Source organism: Fukomys damarensis, unplaced genomic scaffold, assembly GCF_012274545.1.
Source record: "Fukomys damarensis isolate Sample0158 unplaced genomic scaffold, DMR_v1.0_HiC HiC_scaffold_38, whole genome shotgun sequence".
In the NCBI taxonomy this organism is placed as follows: Eukaryota; Metazoa; Chordata; class Mammalia; order Rodentia; family Bathyergidae; genus Fukomys; species Fukomys damarensis.
In genome coordinates this window covers 59,845,612-59,870,592 of record NW_022900950.1, presented here as the reverse complement: position 1 = coordinate 59,870,592, position 24,981 = coordinate 59,845,612, and the positions used below count along the sequence as shown (strand labels likewise).

The following is a 24,981-nucleotide window of genomic DNA, read 5'->3' as shown; positions in this document are numbered from 1 at the left end:
AAGATTACAAATTGAAAACCTGGACAATCTAGCAAAATTTTTTCTCAAAATGCTTTTAAAAAGTAAATTTAATTTCTGAAGGACTGGGGATATACCTTAATGAGAGAGTGCTTGCCTAACATTTGCAAGGCCCTGGGTTCAATTCAACCCGAGTTGTGCCAGAAAAAAGAAAAAAAAAATCTGTTTTACCTGTTGGAAAGGTATGAAAGATTTAAGTCCACAAGTGAAATAAAAGAGAATGAAAGATTTTCTTGTTTTCTGGTGTTTCAAAACTGTCTCTTAAATCTCTTAAAATGATGACCAATAGAGCAGAGCTTACTGTGCTATTTTTCCATGGAGCTTTTACAGTACACTTGCTTCAGGGTAAGGTCTGATGTTTTTCTAAGATTTTTGTAATGTGAATTCGCATCTATGAATTATCTTATTTAATTTAACTTTTTATTTTTTATGTTTGCCTATTAACATGTCACATTTTTTAAGTAAACACAATTGTTTTGATACCATTAGCATTTGTTTGCCAACACTGTAACTCTTACAATCTAGAGTAAGTTAAGCACTCTCATAAGACTAGGTGTGTCAGTGAGTCATAATAATAAATAATAAACTGGTGGATCAAATATAAATGTAACCTGAAAAGGCATTCACTACAAAATAAGACTTAAAACAAAATTTTCATAACCAAAACTGTCATCCACAGGATTTTGAAACAGATATATTGCAAATTAGATTTTTTTCTCATTGAGTTTATTGGTATATTTTAGGCATATTAGATTTTTAAGACTGGAATTATTTTTATGGGGTACTGGGGATTGAACTCGGGTCATTGTGCTGGCAGGGCTGGCGAGGCTGGTGAGGCTAAAAACTGGAATTTTTAACATGCAAAAATATTTTCAATAAAGGAAAGCCACACGTATTATTTTAAAAAATCAATCAATTGAAGATACTCAATTTATTGCAATCCAGTGCAAACCAATTTGTTACATACAAATGGAAAACCTCACACTTCATTGATTCAGTCTTTGGTCATGTATCTTAAATTAAAAGAACTTCCCTGCAACTGTTCAATTTCTTGTGCACCCAGAGTGTCCTCTAGCCAAATCTGCCCAAGATTTCTAATACCCATGAGAAGTTTGTTGTTTTCCTAAAAACACCTTTAAATTTGGCAACTGCTTGGAAAGCCTGACAGAACTAACTGAAAACTATTATTCTTACAGTCATGTTTACTTCATAGGAAAGATACAAATTAAAACCAAACAAAAGTAGAAATAAATGAACAAAATCTGGGAGGAGTCCACACAGGGAGCTTTCTGTCATCCTGTCTTTGTGACAAAACAGAATCTGTCATAACTTCAAATACACCAGGTGATAAGGAACAGAGTTATGCTACCCAGCAAGTTCACTTGAAATTCAATTTTTCTGAGGTTTCACTGCCTTGGTCTAACTGATTACTCACTTGGTTGAGCTCTATGTTCGATCAACCCCACCACCGCTGTGTGATAACAACAGGCATATATTTTTTAGTATAAATAATTCCAGGCACTGAAAAAGAATAACAAGATTTACTCAAATCTCTTGGAACATTTCAGCGGTTTAAAGTTTAGCCAAAGACAAAGATTTCTCTTCTCAGGTGATGGTAAATCCCTTACTACTTAAAGGATCAATAGTTTTGTACTGTTCTTTACTTGCTTGATATGGAAGAGACTTATAGCAGTCCTTCATAAAATTGGACCTAAATAAGCATATTTTGTAAAAAAGAAAAAAGAATCAAAACTAATTTTAAAGAAATTTATCACAACTGTATAAATATGCATCTTGTGTATAATCTGCATATTATGCGATACTGTACAAAAATAATATTTATTCTGCATTAAAATGGTTAAATTAAGTGAGAAAATCACTTTGGAAACTGATACAAAGTAATTTGTACTCATTTTTCAATATTTCACAGATTCAGAATTAAGATTCTAGATTTATTTTTAAAAAGTAATTCATAGGAAAATGGATACATAATGAGGATATACTCCTAAGTGAAATAAATAAGTCACACATGTGTAAATACCGAATAGTTTTTCTTATATGAAAAACTATAATAGTACAGAAGATCCGAATGAAATAATAGACAATGTGAAATAGGAAGAAAGGGGCTAAAGGTGCAGGGAAAGTGGGAAGGGTAGGGGAAAAGTATTAAGGGCAAGAAAAAATAGGAGAAAATGAAAAAATGGAAATAAAGTGTTTGTAAATGGGGAGGGGAGGAGGAGGTGAAAGTAGGGGAGGGACAAGGGGGAAAAAATGAGAACCAAGACCTGCCATGTAAAGGTACAAGATCCCAATAATGAATGTAACTGTACTGTATACTTAAAATGCACCAATAAACTCAATAAAAGAAAAAAGAAAGGAGTTGCACTATGCAACTCTATCTGCCTTTTAGGAAAATTAACATTTTAATTTTGGAAGAGACAGTAGAATAAATTGTACTGACAATCTATGAGTATAAAATGAAATTCAGGATTGCTCACATGTGGAATAGGTTGATAATGAAATAAAAATAGAAATTCTTGTCAAATAGATGTAGGATTTAGTACTGCACTTTAACTAGAGTATTAATATCTATGTAAGTCTATGGTGGACATGGTTAATAAAGATATATCATGTAAACTACTTTGCATGTCATTACATTGCTTTCTACCTGGCTTCTTAAGGTCATGTAATTGGAGACTGCTGGAATATAAAAGATATAGAGAGAAATAAACATTTTTAAACATGGCATATTCTTACAAAGGGAAATACGTGCTATCTATTGTGCATGAGTTAAATTTTTGTTGATATGAAACTTCTCAAGTGACAGAACCAGAATTTTAAAAGATTATTAAATAAGATATTTACTAACCAAAGGAAGAGAAAGATAAGGGGTAGTCAATTTGCTATACATAACACCAAAAACAATAATCAGCATAATAAGGATGTTTTATTAATTTGAATAAGAACAATTAAATTTTAGAAATTTTACTGTATGTTTAATATCATAAGGTAGGATGTGTTGATTTTCAAAATTGGATATTTGAAAGGTTTTCTTTTAAGAACTATGTTTATATAATGGTCATTTCTCAGAGTGTTTTCTAAAATTAACTACATGTTAAGGAAAAAATTAGGCTTTTACATTTTTCTTAATAGGTGACTTTTTCCTGTTTTTATTTATGACTATCTTTTTCTCTCAGTTATCCACAGACCAAATAAGGATACAACTAAGAGATTGTTATTTTATACAGAATGTATACAAAGTCAGAATAGTTGTTTATAATCATACAGGACTTACTGGTACGGTAAACTTTCAAATGACTGTCAGTGTTATGTAGAAGCAACTGTAAACAATGGCATTTGATAGTATAAGTAGCTATGAGGAATAAGAAAAGAGTATACTATGGCTTGAAACTGTCTCCCGGAAACTTGTATTAAATTTTTGCTGGCATTTTGATAGTGTTGGGAGATTGAGAATTTGATAGGTAATTAGGTTTCTTTAAGGTAATTCCTTTTGCATGGGAATAAGTATTGTAACATGGAAGTAGATTGTTTTATAGTCAGGTCACCTCTCATGTTTTGTCTTTTCTGTGTGTGCTCACTTGTCTTCCATCTTCTCATATGTTATGACACCCTTGCCAGATGCCAAGGCTGTACCTTTGGACTTCACAGTTTAAACAACCTTGAGCCAAAATATGCCTTTATTTTTAAAAAATTATGAGATGAATTTGCTCAGTATTGTATGTGCCAGCTTTTGGAATCATGAACCAAACTAATTCTCTTTTCTTAATAAGTTATACAGTCTCAACTACATGGTCATAACAACAGAAAATAAGCCACTATGCAGTAAATAAAATAAATTGGCTTTGGAAAGTAGACATAGTTATCACTGGCTTTGAGCAAATCTGAAAATAAAATTAAATAAACAGACAAATACAGTACAGCATACATGAAAATAGACTGTGTACCAATCTCCTTAACAAGGCCTCTGAGTCACTTTTAAGGGACTATCTTAACTAAAGTTTGATAATTTTTGCTTATTCATGCATACAATTATAGCAATATATTAAAAAAGCAAAATGGCATTACACTTTGTAGGAATTGTACACATTTAGCAATAAAGCACAGAAATTAGAGACTGATGGAGATTTTTCAAACTTCATCATTGAAATAAATATGACTCATAAAATGATGGTTTGTTTTATTGGATAGATGCATCATTATTGAGATATAAATGCAATTGGGCATTTTATTATTTTGATCAAACATTTTAACAGTTCACTGGGGATTACATCTCTAAATGGTTCAACATGGATTTGTGCTTCTAAAGCTCCTATCCTTTCCTTCTATTCATCGTTTCTGGTCAATACTATCAGGAACCTAAACAGTATGCTCTAAAACTGGGTTTGCTTAGTAGTTTAAGCTAATGATTTGACTAATGACCAATTTAAACTCTTTGCTCACCTTCTCTCTTTGAGTATATATTGACTAGACTACCAGCTAAATATAAGCATAGTAACTCACCAGCCATAGGCATCCAACCTGTGAATGACAATACATACAATGAAAGATTGAAAAAATGACAATACATACAAAAAAATTGATCACATGTTTGGAATATTGTTTGAAGGGCTCAGGATATTTAAAGTCAGAAGTGAAAATTCAGTATTTATGAATATTATCAAACAAATGTTTTGTTTTGAATAATGACAATAAGATTTAAAACATCTTATTCAGTTTCATATGTCATTTACATAAGTAAATTTCAATCATAGAATCCAAAGGAGGAAAGTGACCTTGAAATTAATGCAGTGTAATCAGTCATCTGAAACACAATCCTTTCTTTCATATTCATATCACATTGTCATTCAGGCATGTATACTGTCTTAGCAGAAAAATAGCATAAAATTCATTCACTCCACATTTGTGATTCTATACAGTCTAAAAGACATAATATAAATCATTTTAGACTAAATCATGTAATGTAACATATATAATGCATGCCCTTCATCTACCCAAATTATTTCTCTAGTCAAATTTCTTCCTCTGAAGAACCAACTTTGATCTTAACATTAAGATTTTGCTTTTGCCTAAATTTCCCTTTCCAACATTTTTTCACCAACACAAATTCTACTTGTTCATGAAAATTTGACTCAAATGTTAATCCTAAGAATAAGAAAAGGGAGCATATATTTCCTTTTACAAATCTCCAATTTTTTCTTTTATTACCTTCCGGATCATTGTGTAATATTATATATTATGTATAGAGTTATGTGCCTCATAACATTTCAGTCACTGTTAAATTATTACATAACAATGGCCCCATAAGTTTATAATGGATCTGAATGATTCTTATCACTTGCTAACAGTGTAGCCATAGCAAAAGTCATTAGCCACTTCTTTGGGATGATTTTGGTGTTGTATAAACAAACCTAACATGCTGCCCGTCATATAAAAAAAAGCCACAAAATAATATAAAGATGACAATGTAACTGGTTTATATATTTAAATACTATAGATTTATCACTATTTTAGAGTGCAGTCTATTTTCAAATGTATACACACATAAATATATATTATATATGTACAAAAATGTCTACCTACTTTAGTGTAAAATATTATGCCATGTTACACTGACAAGTCTATTATATTTTGTCATTGAGTGTTGATTGTATCATTTTCACTTGTGCTTGATTCAGTCTCATGTTGTTTTGTTCTTGGACCTAGGAGCAATAGACTATTCAACAACTAGCATAATAAGCTAAAAGACTATACCACCTAGGCTTATGTACATATGCCCTGTGATTTATGCCCAACAAACTTACCTAACACCATGATTCTCTGTCATATAACAATATATGGCTATGTGTATATGTGATTAATAGTAATAATACATATCTCATGTATGCACATCAAGTTTCAAATAAAATTTCAAGGCTCTTGAATGCTCTTGAGTAGTGATAAGTGCTAAATACAATTTTAGTTGATGCAACTCCTTAATCAGTTCACTCTCATTGGCATGCAGTAGCATGTTATTTTATATATATATATATTCATTTACGTTATGATTTATAAATGAATTTATTTAAAATTTTAATTAATTCTCAGTATTTTTATGTGAGTTTTCAGTAGTTCCATTTCATGGTATTTTCTATTACTATCTTGAGAAAAAAATAACTTCTTGATTTTATTTATTTATTAACATATTAGCCCTAACCTGAATCTGTGTATGTAGGAATAAGCAAAAGCAAGATTTTTGACATTTAGAATTATTTAGTAATAGTGTTCCTAGTTGATTCAATTATAAGTTTTTGTATTTGTTGACAATCTTTACTTCAGAGTAAACCAGGCCAACCTATTTTCCTATTATCTTCAGTGTCAGTCCCTTTAGTATTGTATTGCACTCTATTCTGTCAGTCAAAGAAGACAGTGTGTAAAGATCTTCAAATCAGTAAGGACTTGGAGCCTTCATCAAACCCAAAATAGTAAGGTAAATTTCAGAAATAAACTAGGGAATTAATACTTTAAGATAAAGTGGGAAATGATAATTTTTTGTAGATATCAAAAATTTTATTTGGGTCAGAGAAAAAAATCTTAAAGATATTTTTAGTTCAATGTTAAGTTCTCATAGCTTTATAAATTTAGAATATGCTTAGTAAACAAAATATTCTGTTTTCTATCACAAGGCGTAAAAGACCTTTTCTGCCCTGAAATTGATTCTGATTTATTCTTCAAGATTTCTTTAAGTGAGTTAGCATTAAAACTGCTTAAGGCAGTTGTTAAAATTAAATTGCACTTGGCAAAATAAATGAACTAAGTATCAGTGAAACAATTTGATATTTTTTCTCCCTCATTCTTTGTGTTTTAATCTTTTTTGCTAAATAATCACATTTGGTAACCATCAGAGTGTGTGTGTGTGTGTGTGTGTGTGTGTGTGTGTGTGTGAATTACTACTAATTAGACTGATGCTGATAAACCAAGAATGGTTTCTATAATTGATTATTAAGATTAAATAATGATATGCTTGTTATTTCTCTATATAATGAAGACAAGGAACATTTTCTACCAACAAAGCTATTTTGATATAAATTTTACCTTTGAATATAACTGTGTATCTCAAAATAAATAAGAGTATCTTATTTTCAAAATCACCGTGACATGAAGAATTTCAGGGTGAATGAAACATTGTCTTTGCTCACATGAATATAATTGCAGTCTTGAGGGGCACAGAGAGAGCTTGAAGACTTGTTTGAATATGATTACCACTACTAACAAGCTCTGTCAATGTGCCCTGTAACTTAAAATCTTTTAAGATTCAATCTCACTACCTATTAAGTGAAAGTAATGATAAGTACATAGTACAATGTTGATATTATTTGTAATTCAGCCTTGTCCTTCTGCTTAAAAAATACAAATACACATGTACTATTGCTGCTCCAGAGAAAAGCATTGTCTGTCTTTATGTTGTATTTGATATTTTTCCTTTATATGTGACAGGACAACATGCAGGGTTTATAGGCTTCCTGTGAATTCTCCAATGTTTGGTTTTGTTATATAACTTCCTTGAAAATGCTAATAAATGATTCCTCAGGACCTGAAAACTGTACTAGTTCTAAAATAATGAATATGAGTCCATGTCTTCTGATTTTCCAGAGATAGATAAAGAAAATGCAGGTGTTTTCTTTATTAAGAGTTCATTATGTGTTCCTTTGACGTGAATTTTATTTTTATTCACCAAGAACGTAAATATTACAAGCTTTTCTAATTTGGTAGGAAGAGTCACTCCCAGTAAATTGGAAAGTCCTTTTTTTCAATTACAGTAGTGTTTCAAATGTTTAAATCATCAACTGCATCAAGGTTTTCTCATTGAGTGTTTTGCAAATCTATATTTCCTTAAATTTTTCTATTTTCTGCACACATCACAGGTGCCATAGCTGAAAGCCACAGTATTCCTGTACTTGTAAACTGCCTTTATATTCATATTAGTACATGCAAGACTATTCACATCATTCATGACACTACTGACTGGCTGGGTTTTGGTGTCTTCCAGAAGATAGTGAGAGAGAGTTTTAGTCAATCTCAGTCTTCACTTCAGAGCTCATGCATCTTTCTACCCCTTGTGTAAACTTGGAGAAGAAATTCAGCTTCTCTAGTTGTTCTTTTGAGGCAAAATTATTCATTTTGGATTTTAGAAGAGAAAATTTAATTTTGATGTCTCTAGTCATTTGAGCTGCATAAATACAGAAATTGCCTGATTAAACTAGGATATTCAAGGCAGAGGTAAATGGCTAGTATGTATCATGAGATCAATAAATATTTAGTGAACTTTGACTTTTGTCCTTGATGAAAGCAAAGCAAAAATTTGGAGAGGTAAAGTGTTCAATTTGATATTAATAATCATCTTTTATGATCACACCCCATGTACCTTCACTATTATTCTAAATTATTTCCAATTCCACGTTCCTTCTTTGTTTCTTGTATATTTGGTGTCTTTTTTATGTCTATGCTCCTCTTTATTTGCACCTCTATACATTCCTAATATACAGCTTGCTAATTTGCTGTACCCCTCCTCATCTTTGTATTTCAAATTATCAACTTGATGAAAACCAACCTTGTGGTATTTCTCTACACTTTAGAAGACAGGCTCTCAAATGTCAGCAGATGCTACATAGTAGAAGCAATGATGTTAATTTTATAAAAAGCATCTGCAGTGTAAAAAAGGTAGACTATGGAACAAGAGTACTTTATTTATATCTTTGCTGGTTCTTAATATATTTTGCCTTTTAAAAGTAATATTTATTTATACTCATCTCCCACTGCCTCCCAGATTTCAATATGATTTTCAGAGAGTGCCTTATTTTTTCTGGATGCTTTGCAGTATGCAGCAGAGTAGTTCTCCTGCAGTGTTTCAACATATTTATTGAATATTTCCTTTTCTTGATAAAAATTTGATACTTGTGACTCTAAGATGACTCACTTGAAAGATCTTTCAACACATTAATTTTGTATTTCCTTATCTTGATATATTTGGTGTTAAATTCCTGAAGGTCTGGAGAATATTTAGCTTTTCCCAATAAAAATGATAGTCAAAATATCACCATATATAGGAATTCATAATCCATATATCTATAATTTAGATTATTTTTAATATTCTACCAGTTGAAATTATTTTTCAATAAAGCTTGATTTTGATTTATTGCATTTATTAACAATTACTATCTCTACAGTTTGGATGTGCAGTTTCCAGGGAAGAAATATGTTTAAGTATTACCTATTCCTCTGAATAAGTGACCAGAAGAAAACACTGGAAATTTTGGAGATATTAAAATAATGTAAAAGATAAAATGTGTAAAACATTCTTTCTTATCCTTGCTCTATTTTAAGGTTATGTTAGTAGCTACCTCATCAATTTAATGCTTACATTAAATATCTGTAAAAGAGAGAGCTGGCCAAATGAAATCATTTTTATCATCTCTTAAAGCTAAAGTCTATAATTTAAGGTGAAGTAAATTTTTAAACCTACGTTTAAAGCTTTCTCTCTTTAAATTTTTGAATAACTAAATCTATTCTAAACCACATACAAAAGGAGATGGCAAGAAACGCCTTGATTTTAACATATAAAAAAGAGATGATGTAATTAAGAATCATGAAACCTATACAAACAGAAAATTATATTGACAATGTGTTTATTAAATTATGAAAAATGAAAATAATAATGACTATGCACTTCAATATTTATTAATGAGTGAGCTTCATTTATCTCAAGATTTGATATTGTGTATACGTATTCATGAAGACCTGCTGAAAGGTCCCTGTGAAAACTAATACAAATACTCAATTGATATTCCTCTCTGTATATTCATCTGTACATATCAACTGATTTGATCAGTGGCCTTAATAACTTCTAACCAAACATAAAAAAGCATATTAGTCAGAAATAATTATGATTGATCAGACATTGTTCTCACAAGCCAGGTTTTATTCATATTTTTTCTTTTTATGACGATTGATAATAAATTTATTTTTTTCTCATTGAGTTTATTGGAAAATTTTAGGTTTACAGTACAGTTACATTCATCATTGGGATCTTGTACCTTTACGTGACAGGTCTTGGTTCTCATTGTTTCCCTTATCCCTGCCCTCCCTTCACTGCTTCCTCCCTCCAGATTTGCAAACATTTTATTTCCATTTTTTCATATTCTCAATTTTTTTTCTTTTCCCTTATTCCCTTTCCCCTACCTTTCCTAATTTCCCTACACCTTTAGCCCTTTTCTTCCTATTTCACACTGTCAATTATACCACTAGAATCTTATTTACATTTATAATTTTTCACATCAGAAAAACTATTTGGTATTTATACATGTGTAATTTAGTTATTTCACTTAAGAATACATCCTCAATATGCATCCATTTTCCTGTGAAATGATTTGTTCATAAAGTCTTTTCCTATGCCAATGTCTTCAAGAGTTCTGCCAAACTTATATTCCAGAAAGTTTAGTGTCTCTTTTTTAATATTTAGATCTTTAATCCATTTGAATTTTAGTTTACTGCATGGTGAAAGGTAAGAGTCTACTTTTAATCTTTGGCAGGTTGAAATCCAGTTTTTCCAACATCATTTTTTTAAAGAAGCTATCTTTCCTCCACTGAGGATGGTTTACTCCTTTGTCATAGATGAGGTACCTGAGTACATCTGCTGTTATTTCTGTATCTTCCAATCTACTCCACTGATCCTCAGGTCTGTTTCTTGCCAGTACAATGCTGTTTTTATCATAGTGGCTTTATAGTATATTCTCAAATTGGGAAGTGTTATACCCGCTGCCATGTCTCTGTTTCCTAGAATGGCTTTTGTTATTCTAGGTTTCTTATTGTTCCAAATTAACTTTTGGATTATTTTTTTCTAGTTCTGTGAAATATGCTGTTGGAATTTCAATTGGCATCGCATTAAATTTGTATAGCAGTTTTGGTAGTACGGCTATTTTCATTAAATTGATTCTTCCTACCCAGGAGCAGCGGATGTATTTCCATTTTCATATATCCTCTTCCATCTCTTTTTTTAGAGTGCTGTAGTTTTCAGTGTAGTGGTCTTTTGCTTTCTTCATTAGATTGATTTCTAGATACTTTATTTTTTTAATGCTATTGTGAAAAGAATTGTTTCCCTAATTTCTCCCTCAGTGAGTCTGTTATTTACGTACAAGAGGCTATTGATTTTGGGGTGTTGACCTTGTATCCAGCTACTCTGCTGAAAGTGTCAGTTAAGTCTAGATGTCTTATGGTGGAATATTTTAGTCTTCAATGTAGAGTATCATATTGTCAGCAAATAATGACAGTTTAACTTCTTCCTTTCCTATTTTTATTGCTTTTATTTCTTTCCCTTGTATAATTGTTGTAGCTAATGTTTCCAGAACTATAGGAGTGGTGATAGTGGAAATTCCTGTCTTGTTCCTGATTTTATCATGAAGGTTTTCAGTTTTTTGGCCATTTAATATGATGTTGGCTGTTGTGTTTTTATAGATAGCCTTTGTCAAGTTGAGATATAGACCATCTATTCCATTTTTTGCAGCATTTTTATCATTAATGGCTGTTGAATTTTGTCAAATGCTTTTTTTGCATCTATTGAGAGAATCATATATTTTTTGTCATTGACTCCATTAATGTAGTGTATTGCCTTTTCTGATTTCCATAGGTTGAACCATCCTTGCATCCCTGGGATAAATCCAGCCTGGTCAGGTGTATGATATTCTTGATGACCCTCTGTATTCTGTTTGCCAGTATCTTATTAAGGATTTTTGCATCTAGGTTCATTAAGGAGATTGTTCCATAGATCTCTTTTTTAGTTGGTTCTTTCCCTGGTTTGGGAATCAAAGTAACACTTGTTTCAGGAATGAATGTGGAAGTTTTGCTTCCCTTTCAATTTCATTGAAAAGTTTAAAGAGTATTGGCAGTAGTTCTTCTCTAAATGTCTTGTAAAATTCAGTGGTAAATACATCAGGACTTGGGCTTTTCTTTGTCGGTAAACTTTTAATTACACTTTCAAATTCACTGATTCTAGTTGGGGTGTTTAGAATATTATTATCTTCTTCATTCAACTTTGGTAATTCATAAGTATCTAGAAATCTGTCCATTTCTTCTGTGTTTTCCAGTTTTTTAGAATACAGGTTCTCAAAGTAGGTATTGACAATCCTATGGATTTCTGCTGGATCTGTTGTGACTTCACCTCTTTGTTCCTAATTGCATAGATCTGAGCCTTTTCTTTGCTTTTTGGAAAGTTTAGCTAAGGATTTATCAATTTTATTTATTCTTTCAAAAACCACCTTTTCAATTTATTGATTTTTTGTATCATTTTCTTAGTTTCCATTGCATTGATGTCTGCTCTAATCTTTATAATTTCCTCTCTTGTATGAACTTTGGGTTTTTCTTGCTCTTCTTTTTCTAGGATTCTAAGATTCATCATTAGGTTGTTTATTTGAGATTGCTATGTTTTCCTAGTGTGGGCATTCACTGATATGAATTTTCCATGTAGAACTGCTTTCATTGTGTCCCATATATTCCTGTATGTTTACTGGCATTATCATTTATTTGTAAAAACTGTCTAATTTCTTATTTAATTTCCTCTGTGATCCATTGATTGTGCAGGAGAGTGTTATTGTTTGGTGGAACACTCTATAGACGTCTATTAAGTCCATGCATTCAAAAGATTGGTTCAGTTCTAGTATTTTGTTGTTGATTTTTGACTAGATGTTCTGTCTATTTGTGACAGTGGGCTATTTAGGTCCCCAATTACAACTGTATTAATGCTTATTTGGTTTTTCATGCTCCTTAATATTTGTTCTATATAGTTGGGGCATTAATATGTGGTGCATATATATTTATGATTTTCATCTCTTCCTCTTGTATTGTTCCCTTTACAAGGTTGTAGGTACCTTCTTTGTCTCTTTATCAGTTTTGGTTTGAAATTTACTTTGTCTGTGAGTAAGATAGCTACCTCTGGTTTTTTTTCTGGGTTCCTGTCACATGGAGAATTGTTTTCCATCCTTTTACTTTCAGTTTATGTGCTTCTTTTTGCACTAGGTGTGTTTTTGTATACAACATACTGTTGGATTTTGCTTCTTAATCCATTTTGCCAGTCTATTTCTCTTGATTGGTGAATTGAAGCCATTGACATTGATGGTTATAACTGATATGTACTGACATTATTGTCATGTTATTGTCCTTTTGTTGACTCTTTCTAATTTTTCCCCTCTCCCATTATTTTCTTACCTTGCCTGTTGATTTGCTCTGTTGGGCCTCATGGTGTTGTGACCTTCATTAACTTTTTCTGGAATATTGTTTAGAATTCCTTGTAGTGTTGGTTTGGTATTCATGAAGTTTATCAAGTGTTCTTTGTCATGGAGTATCTTATTTCCCATCCATTTTGAAAGAGAGTTTTGCAGGATACATCAGTCTAGGGTGGAGGTTGTTTTCTTTAAGACTCGAAATACTTCACTCCAGGCTCTCCTTGATCTGAGAGTTTGTGTTGAAAAGTCTGCTGTGATTCTGATGGGTTTCCCTTTGCATGTAATTTATTCTGCTATGTTTTCCTAGTGTGGGCATTCACTGATATGAATTTTCCATGTAGAACTGCTTTCATTGTGTCCCATATATTCCTGTATGTTTACTGGCATTATCATTTATTTGTAAAAACTGTCTAATTTCTTATTTAATTTCCTCTGTGATCCATTGATTGTGCAGGAGAGTGTTATTGTTTGGTGGAACACTCTATAGACGTCTATTAAGTCCATGCATTCAAAAGATTGGTTCAGTTCTAGTATTTTGTTGTTGATTTTTGACTAGATGTTCTGTCTATTTGTGACAGTGGGCTATTTAGGTCCCCAATTACAACTGTATTAATGCTTATTTGGTTTTTCATGCTCCTTAATATTTGTTCTATATAGTTGGGGCATTAATATGTGGTGCATATATATTTATGATTTTCATCTCTTCCTCTTGTATTGTTCCCTTTACAAGGTTGTAGGTACCTTCTTTGTCTCTTTATCAGTTTTGGTTTGAAATTTACTTTGTCTGTGAGTAAGATAGCTACCTCTGGTTTTTTTTCTGGGTTCCTGTCACATGGAGAATTGTTTTCCATCCTTTTACTTTCAGTTTATGTGCTTCTTTTTGCACTAGGTGTGTTTTTGTATACAACATACTGTTGGATTTTGCTTCTTAATCCATTTTGCCAGTCTATTTCTCTTGATTGGTGAATTGAAGCCATTGACATTGATGGTTATAACTGATATGTACTGACATTATTGTCATGTTATTGTCCTTTTGTTGACTCTTTCTAATTTTTCCCCTCTCCCATTATTTTCTTACCTTGCCTGTTGATTTGCTCTGTTGGGCCTCATGGTGTTGTGACCTTCATTAACTTTTTCTGGAATATTGTTTAGAATTCCTTGTAGTGTTGGTTTGGTATTCATGAAGTTTATCAAGTGTTCTTTGTCATGGAGTATCTTATTTCCCATCCATTTTGAAAGAGAGTTTTGCAGGATACATCAGTCTAGGGTGGAGGTTGTTTTCTTTAAGACTCGAAATACTTCACTCCAGGCTCTCCTTGATCTGAGAGTTTGTGTTGAAAAGTCTGCTGTGATTCTGATGGGTTTCCCTTTGCATGTAATTTATTCCTTTTCTCTTACTGCTTATAGTATTTTGTTCTTCTGTTGGTTTTCTGGGATCTTGATTATTATATGTCTAGGTGTGGTTTTGTTTTGTTTTTTTATCATGGCTAGTTGGAGTCCTATGTGCCTCACTGTTCCATATGTCAAATTCTTCCCCTCTGTTTGGGAAGTTTTCTGTCATTAATTCTGTAAACAGTATTTTTTTAAGTCCTTTGTATTTTGTCCTGGTACTTCATGGATTACTATCAGTTTTATGTTCTTCTTTGCATCATCTAGGAGTTGTTGAATCAATTTCTCATGATCCCTTAATGATTTTAAGGGACCTCTCTTTTCATGGTCACTGGCTGCAATCCTATCTTCTATATTTAAAATTATATCTTCACATTCATTTATCCTGCTGCAAAAACTTTCAATAGAGTTTTTAATCTGGATATCTGAATCTGTTTCATGGATTCCATTTCTTTCCTATGCTGTTCATTCAGTTTTCCATTTATTTCTTAGGCTGGGCCTTCATGGCTTCTATCATGGTCCTGAGCTCTTCTATTTTTTGTCATTTTCTGTTCTAGAGTCTCTAATCATGTCTTTCATTGTGCTCAACTTCTCTGTAGTTATCTTGGAAATTATTTCTGTTTTGAATTTTTCTCGAGCCTGATTTGATCTATTTTGTTACTTCCCGTGGTATGAGTTCAGGGTGTCCTACTGGTTCACTGTCAGACTTTTCAATCTTATTTTTCCCATAGTTTGCCATTGGTGAACTGGAAGTCTGTCTTTATGTCATGCTTAAGTGTTTCCTCATTTTTCCTTTTGTTGTTTGGTTGTCCTTGGTTTAATTCCTGGGTTATTACTTAAATATTCCTGATATAGTTGTACTTAAGCTTTTGAGTCTTTAATGACTCATTGATGTTTTCATTTTCATAATATCACTAAAGACAACTCATTAAATCAATCACAACCCTTTAGCCCAATTGATAAAATAAGCAACACAATAGGATCAAGCAAAACTTACAAATTAATCATTTGTGTAGGTATTAATTAATCACCTTTAAATCATATGAATTAAATCAAAATCATGGAGTTACCCAAAATATGTTTCCAGTGAATAAACTCTGAAAAATAGCATCTTTACCCTTTAGAATGAAGGCTTAGACAGAGTTAGGATGAGAGGAGTTAGTAGTTGAAAGAATTGGAGAAGGTTTCAAGTTAAGCCAGAAGACGCAGGATGGCCACACAAACTTTAGGAAACTGGTGAAGACAAGAGGGGAAGACAGAGTGCAAGAATAAGTTCAAGAATATAACAACTTACAGTAATAGGGGCTCACTTTACTTTGAAACTATTAACCTTTGAGTGAAGGAAAATAAGAGAGGAACAGAACATAAAGAGAGAAGAAAAAATGATAAAAGAAATCCGAATTAGGGCAGGAATAGGAACAGAAAGGGAGATGAAGAATAATATGAGGGAGCAAAGACTGATATGGAAAAAGAAGACAGAAAAAAGAAATAATTTGCATAATAGAATGATGATAAGAAAGAAGGAAAAGAATTTGAAGAGCCTCTTTCACACTATATCTCTGCTGTCATACAGACGATGTGCACAGCCAGGTGAAGAACTAAGTCCTTTAGTCTCAGCTAGCCAATGCTGAACCCTGAGATTCAGGCTGAATTTGGGCCACCCTTTCTCTGAAAATATTCAAATTTCTGATGGAAGGTGGTGCTCTCTCCAACTTACACACTATGGAAATTTGATGTGCCTTTATTGCAGTTGTTCATTTCTGTTATATATTCTGGAGCTCAGAAAAATGACCTTCATGACCACCTGTTGCTCTGCAGAGTGGATCTGAGAACTGGCACAATCAGGAGCCTGAGAATGGAATGAGGGTGGGGTCTCTGCAGGGCTGTCCCAGACCTCCACCTTCCCCCTTCCATTGAATGCACCTGATAACAAATTTAGAAGCAGATTTGTCATTAGCTCAGAAACATTTTAAAAATTGAACTGAACTGAATTTTTTTTTTTGAGACAGTGTCTCAATTCAGGCTGGTTTTGAACTCACGATGTAGCTCACGATGGCCTCAAACTCACAGGAATTCTCTTGCCTCAGCCTCCTGAGTGCTGAGATTACAGGAGTACACCACCATGCCTAGCTGAATTCATTCTTTGAAACATGTCAGGCTACCTCTTGAAGTTAGAGTCATGATATTGCTCATTAGCATTCTAGTTGCAGTATCTAGCAACTTCAGATGTATATATGTTTTCTGATTTCTTTGTAGAAGTGACATAAATGAGGTCATTTCCAATATCCTTTTCCATACTGAACTTTTATAACTTTTTCATAATTTCATATCTGTTTTTCAATCATGATTTAATTCCAAGAGCTACTCAACAAAGAAAAAGAAAGGCTACAAGACATTAAGTTCTAGATGATGTGCTTGTTAAATATTAGGAAAATAAAAGTTTTTTTTCTCACTTATTATAGGAAAGTCAATATATTCGATTTAGCAATAGCATTTTCAAGAAAAGTTTTTAGTCAACTGAGCCCCCAATTAATTTTCATTTTGTTTCTTTTATGCATTTTAAACCATTAAATTATTTTAAAGCTGATAATCCTCTAGGCATATTGACTCTTTTCCTTAGTACCTTAATGTAGTACATTACCTATATATCATGATAGAGGAAGAGCAATCATCTTTTTATGACTATGTGTCCAGAGTAGATTCAAGGCTGAGTTTTGTTGCTTTCTTATCCTGATACATGTGAAGAAGAAGAAGAAAAAATTTAGTAACCTAAAAGTGACTTCTGAGAGTTTTGATGTCTTGTAATTTTGTGCACAGCTGCCTAGAAATGGGAAGCCCTGTCTTATTTTCACTAACACTCTAAAACAGTAGTTGTGATTATTTCAGGAAATAAGGTGGCAGATTTGAGGTTAAACAACAGTCCTGAGTGCTTCTCGTGTCTACTGGGGGGTCGGGTGGGGGGAACTAAGGCAGTAAAATAGGTCAAATAAATTAAACTAAGTCTACAACAGAAGAGTTAGATAGTCCAAGGTATGTTATGAAGTGTGTTATGTCATTCCCATTAAAAAAAGGAATATATAGGGCATATATTGAAAGGAGCTGAACATATGAGAAGTGTGCTTGGGGACACGCATTCTGTGACATTTTGCTCAGATTTGTAGCCAGGCTAGAGGTTTGCCCAATACATGTTAATACTATACAGAAATATATTTAAAAACTTAATTTAAATGCTTTTGATATAACTTCAAGCTCATAATTCAAATTATTTTATATATTTTCTATTGGATGTATAATTATTAAATGATCCAAACTTTGGGATATAAAATCAAATAGTATTAGCCCTAATAAACTTGAGGCTATGATTATGTCAAGTATCCAGAACATAATTCTTATGAAAAGTGAAGATAAATCTACTTATTCAGACTGTTAGATTTTGTAGAAATCAGGATGAGGGATCAGAAAAGATATAAATGGGAAGATATTTGATCTTTCTGAAAGACAATGTTATGCAGTACCACATATTACAGTGATGATCAGTAACGGTATTCATCAGAGAGTATCAAGATTCTTCTATCAAGATGAAATTCAGAATAAAAATTATATTCTTGTGGAATATATCTTATATTATTTAATGAATTTCTCCTTTTGCACAACCCTTTACAGATGATTTACTTTATTTCTTATATAAAAGCCCACAGCATCTGGTACATTTTTGCCTTTGGCAAATTGATATCATAGCCGTACTTTGCTGTCTCTTCAGATGAACCTATCCTTTTCATTATGGTCCTTCCAATATCTAATACAGGGCCCATAATGTAGCAATTACTTAATGATTTCTATGTAATTGAATTTGTAAGTTGGAGAAAGATAAACATTTCAAATTTTATTTTATTTAATTTTATTTATTTATTTATTTTTGGTACTGAGGATTGAACTCGGGTCCTTGTGCTTGCAAGGCAGGCCACTGAACTGCTGAGCTAAATCCCTGGCCCTTCAAATTGTATTTTAAAACTAGTAACTAAAATAAGTATGATGACCAAAGGACAGTATTCAAAATCTTAAAATTTTTACTATGACTCATACATTTTTTGCAAATAAACACGAAAATATCTATTCATATCTTTAAAATGGATCTGGCTACTCATTATCAGATAAAATAAATTTTAGATCTTTATGTACCATAATGGATTAAATAAATTATAGTGATTGCTTTCTTGTAGGACCACTCTTCAATCTGGAACGAAAGATAGTTTATGAAATTTGATGAAGGAATATAAACCAAGACTATTAGCATTTTCACAATCCTTTGGAATTGTCTACATTTGAGAATATTATTTAATTTTACTGTAAGCCCAGGAATACCTCTTTGATGTATGGAATATTTAGAATTCCTGTTCTATTGTACATCTGAATTTCAGAAACTTTTATATTGTATTCATCTATATTTTATATTTGCTTCTTATTTTAAACTTCAGATTGCATATTTTAATATTTCTTGCCCATGAACAATCTAAATGAAATGATGCAATGAAAATGATCAATATATAAATTTAATGGGATTTTTTGAAGTTTTTTAACAAACCACTACATATTTCATATGAATGAACTCTTTCTTGTATTCTTCCAGAGTAAACTAATTACATCTATATTGAGTCAGGATTTCCTCAATTATAAACATTAACTTGAAATTGGTATCAGCCTTTTTCTGAAGCCTTCATAACTCATTAGTACAGACATAAAACAGTTAAATATTTCCAGTAATTGATTATCTCTGCCATTTCTCATTCAAGAGTTGTTTTTCCTCTGTTTGTTTTTTTAATAGCAACAGTTTTCAACAATTTAACTGTTTTGGAGTCATTTCACTATAGCTCTAAACAATCGCATTCACTTTAAAAAATATTTCTCATGCTATATCTAAAGCCCACATCCTTTCGCTTAATTTTACACTAGATCTGTGGAATATATTTTATATCGCTTAGTGGATATCTCTATTGTCAATCCTTTTATAGATGGTTTACTTTAATTCATCTGCTGTAGTCCCTGTGGTTGCGCAATTGCAGAATTTTGAATTTGATTGGTTAGAAAATTAACTTGTATAAATACAGATGAAGAACACTAAAACATTTTGACATATTATTCTTCTAGTGAACTTTGTGATATTTTTACACAGCAAAGAACTAGTGCTGATGATACAGTGATTAGTGTATGGATCATTATTTTAAAATAAATAAAAATTTAATTTCATTCAATTTTTTCTTAGATTACAACACATGCTATTCACTAATGGAGTATTACATATTCAGACATTTCTCAATAGCCATAACAAAGCTTTTTTTCTTTTTAAATGTTTAACTGTTTTAAACTTTCTTATAACAGTTATATAAATATATTGTTTTAAGATAAGAAAGAATACATAATATGTTAGACAAAATACTAATTTATTTTTAAATGAGTCCTTTTTTGACATTCAAATGTGATGGGTAAATATGGCAAAAAAATTTGCTCATTACAAAGTGATATAAAACATAGTATATATGACTTAAATATGTTGAAAAATGCCCCATTAGCATAAATGCCCATATTGAAAACAATATTTGCATGACAATCTACTCTAAAGAGTTTCAATATCTAAAGTTATTTTTACTGAAATAATTGCCCTTAATTATTATAACTTCTATATGAATTATATTTTAGAGTAATATTCATAAAATCACATTTGAATTAATAAAATGTAGGAAACAATCAATAAAATATAACACTTTTAATTCCATCTACTATTTCTTCTCTACTGTTCAGATTTGCCACTTAGATATTGAGCCGTATGTCCTAGAAGTTGAAGGAGTAAGTGCTGGAGAACAATAAGCCCAAGTAAGTCACAGTAGAAATCAGTAATAGGTCTTTCTCTTGCTTATTTTGATTAAATTTGAAAACAAGCTAAATATTCCCATTCTTCACTCTCTGCTACACACTAATGACAATGTCAGAAGTAACAAGTCACTACCTGGTGTCCAATGAATATGTCATCAGTCTTGATGGTGCCTACTAACGTCTTTGCCAACAGTTTAGGATAGTGTCAGAGAGGCAAATAACCATCCTGCATAATATCTCCTGATGGTGCTAAAACTGAAAGCACATGGGAGGCTGAGGCAGGAGGATAACCACAAGTTTGAGGCCAGCCTGGGCTACATAGTGAGTTAAGGGTGAGTAGAAATGGTGACATTTCTGACACCACTGTGTTTTCTAAAAATTGCTTAAAGTATGTCAGCAGGAAGTAAATACAATTTTTCCTTCCTCCTTTTTATTTCAGACATCTCTGTTTAAGAATAATTTAAGATTAAAAAAGAATAATTTAAGATTTAAGGAATTTGAAATAGGAAGTTCTGATAGATCCTAAGACACTTTCCAAGTTCAGACACTATTTTTAAACTATACTTGTACAAATGCAATCTTCTGAGAATAATATACTTTTCTTTATTCTCATATAAAAATAATGAGTCTGAAAATGGATCAGGAAGAGATGCCACTAGTCACTATATGTACCTAAACGTATTTGAACCCTGGGAAAAATTGCAAATCAGAATCAATTTGAGACTCTCTTATAATGACAATTTCTTTCATTTGTAAGATCATTAATTTGGTATTTAAACATAAAAAATTTAACAGTTTTAATGTATTGCTAGAGTTCTTTCTTAAAAGAATTATCAAGCAGATAATATAACGATAGTATGACCATAAGAAAATTTAAAATTAAAATTGAAAAGGTTGTTGCATATGCATTATTGTTGATTTTTCAGATCATCTGGACTTAATTTTCAACTACCTTGATGTGATTAGAACACTGTATTATAGATTAAGGTAAAATGAGCATTTTGATGCCTGAGTCAAGGTCTCACTTATATTAGTCTAAAGAAAGAAAAACACTCTATTTCTTTGTAAAATAGTAAAAAGTAGATAGCACATTTGATAAAATATTAATTCTTTCTTTTTAAAAACTTACCTGATGGGTAAATATGAATGGCTATTCAATATTAAAGTTATATTTTCTGAAATTAATTTAGTTTATATGTCATCAAATCAGTCAGGAGATTGTATGTGAGTTGGTACCAAAAAAATGATCACAATTTTCTTTCTTCAATTCTCCAAGTAAAGTTCATAGAGAAAACTGTGGTTTTATACTATAGAGCAAACCTCAGAATTTTTACTGCTTTTTGTCATTTAGAGGCATCTGGGAAGTACAAAATTACATGAATCAGAGTGTGGTAATAAGTTTCTCCGGGAATATTTTTGTGAAGTTATAACAATATAAACATGATTAAAATTTAGATGTGTTTTAGGACATATGTTCCAATTAAAATACATTTCCTCAAAATTATTATCTCTAACTGCCTGACATTATATGATTTCATTCTTTCTGACCTCACATCAATAGGTTAAATAGGCACATACAGCAAATATTGGCTGAAAACTGACAAAAGCAAGACATTTCCTATTATGTTAGAAAACCTGCTCCCGAGGTAAGCCTTTTCTGTTTCTGTATGGGTATAGATAACTTCATCATAATCAGTTCCACTTAAAGATTAGATGGTAAGATCATTTGCCTTCAGAGGGTAGAGACACAAACTACAAGCACATAATTATTTGTTACTTAAAAATTCCATTCAAAAATAAAATTTGGTAAATGAAATAGAACTAATACTCCAAATTTTTAATATCCTACTTCACCCCCTTTTCCATTGTATAACTATAAGAAATAATTCCATAGGGTTTATAGTCTGCTTGAAACATACTTGCAGGTCTATGCAAAGTACACTTGTGGACTTGCTATTCTTCTCAGATTTTGTGACTGGGCTCGGAGCTGTTAAAGAGCTTACGCCAAACTGTATAGCAATAAAGTCACTTGGCTAACTGTTCAGTTTATCATTCCTTTCTTTTATGTTATGAAAAAGACATTCTCAGTGAATGAATGGAGGAAGCAGTGAATTGATAGACGTGAAGTTCGGCTTCTTATTGCTTCATAAGTTCTGCACTTGGAGTAGAGTCGCATGTGCTCCTTTTACATCTTTACCTACTCCACTTACTTCAGTAGTGTTGCACTTCCCTTTGACTACTTGCAAGAAAGCTTAACTTCGACATAGACTTCATTTCTTATTCTTTCTGGTAGATTTCTCCTTTTCAATATGCTTTGATATATGGTCTATAGAGTAAAGTTTAGAATTCAAAAGCACCATTTCTACTTAGGGGCTCATAGCTTCTTTTCATGTTGTATGATAATGAGACTTTGATTTTATTCAGCATGCCGCTCAGGCTAGCTTAGCCACTACATTTCTCATAATTTATTTTTGAAATCTACTGTAGATATAAAGAAATATTGCTTTCACACCCAAAATAATCTGGAAAGCTTAAAATAATGTGTCTGTAGTTAAATAAAAATAAGAGACATATGGGATAAATGAGTCTTCGATGCAGTTTTATGTGTATAAAAGCGTAGGTGCATTCTCTTGGATCAGGTTTCTTCCAAAACTGAGTATATTAAGGCAGCCTTGGTTTGTTGTATATTTCTGGATTTATCTGTTTACTTATTTTTGTCTCAGATGAAATCACAATGGATATGAGCAAACGTGGTGAGAATTTCTGTAGAAAATGTGCCCAATTTTTTTAAATAATAAGGAAATTTTGGGCACTATATATTATTAAGCACAGTATTTCTTCTTTCTTTATATATATTGTAGCTCCCTGAATGCACAAATACACACATATAAGAACATGAATTTCTATATTTTTCACTTGGCTTTGAATTTTTTGTTCAGTGAAAACAGTACATAACCTTGAATTACGTTTTGATATCCAAAGCTTTAAAAAATGTATCATGCAGTGGATTATTTCCATCATTTTTTTCAGTCTGGATTAGAGCAAATTTCAAAGTTAGCACAGAAACTAAATTAGACTTATTTCTATTTTGTGAAGTGTTTAGGTAATGCCGTTTTTTTTACGTGAGTATAAAACAAAATAGCATATTATTTATCTAATTGATTATAATATCCGATGCTGCAAACTATTACTAAAGAGAATAAATCTTAGGAAAAGAAAGTGATTTTTAGTGTCACTGTTTTGTGTGAACACACACACACAAACATACACATGCAAGCCTATACACACTCTTACCAGTCTATATGTCTTATGGTTGAGGTGATGTCTTCCTGTTTGAGTAGAAGCTGCTGACCTCGTGAAGATTTTTGTTGTTCTGATGGTTGTATTTCCAATTATCCACACATATGCACTCTTCAGACCACAGTGGGCTCTATTATTTAATATAGCTTTTAAGAAAATGAAGAGTAGAAATTCCACGACGACAATAAACCTTTTAATTTTAGTTCCTTTTATGACATGTCTGGGTGTAGCATTTGTACTGCAGTAAAACATATGTTACCTCCCTAATAAAACCTGAGTGGTGCTGTATCTGTCACCTCTTTCCGCGCTGGGAAGTAGTGCACAAGTTATTACCTCAACAGTTGTTCCCATCTCTTATACAGATCCATATCATTCTCCAATTTGCATTCTGATAGAGAAGCAACAAATGTTCCTTAAATCCTATGAAGTGTGTTAATTACACCACACTGTGAAATTATGGGTGAGAGCTCCAAAAGGATTTCTGCAGCTGTATCTTGGGTCTCTTGAGCATATCTTGTCAGATTAATGCCTTTGTCACTTATATGATAACCTTAAAATTGCTTTTTTCCCCTAAGTGATATTCCCTAAACTTCAGTGATAAGGAAAATCTTACTCAAGGCTAAATAACAGATGCATTTTAGTGTTATTTATATAAATACTGTTGAGATGTTTACAGGAACAGGTTGAAATTCAATTTCAAAACTGAATTGACTAATTCTGTCCTATCAGTTTTACTTAATTACACATATTTCTTCGCATTTTCTCTGTATAGAATCTGAAGAATAGAACATGGAATAGGAAATGGACTTCAATCCCTTCTTTTCCATTTTAAAGGACAGAGACATCATTGCACAACAGTGTCTCAGCTGTGTAGAAGACAAGGATGGTTTCATACATGCATAGCACTGAAACGAGGACGTATTTCCCTTTAAATTCTTCTGGATTTTATGTATCTCACACATAAAAGGAAACTATGTGTGAATAGAGAGCATTTAAAGTGTTCCTTTTTCTTTTTATTTTAGAAAAAGAGGTAGAAAACATATTAAAATAAAAATTTTAATTTGTAGCATTTCTTAACTTGTTTTATTTTGTTATTCTCTTTTTCCTATATGTTTTGTTAGTTTCCAAACAGCAG

At 31.8% G+C, this 24,981-nt stretch overlaps 1 long non-coding RNA gene across 2 annotated transcripts; it reads left to right on the top strand.

Annotated features, from left to right (window-relative positions):
* Positions 1 to 1,346: 1,346 nt before the first annotated feature.
* On the top strand, positions 1,347 to 24,756 carry LOC104871127. Of its 2 annotated transcripts, none has more exons than XR_782757.1 (4): positions 1,347 to 1,627; positions 20,475 to 20,546; positions 22,108 to 22,192; positions 24,619 to 24,756. It is a non-coding gene; the product is annotated as an uncharacterized LOC104871127 (long non-coding RNA). The 2 variants fall into 2 exon arrangements; XR_782756.2 differs by lacking the exon at positions 1,347 to 1,627 and adding an exon at positions 6,398 to 6,505.
* The last annotated feature ends 225 nt before the right edge of the window (positions 24,757 to 24,981 follow it).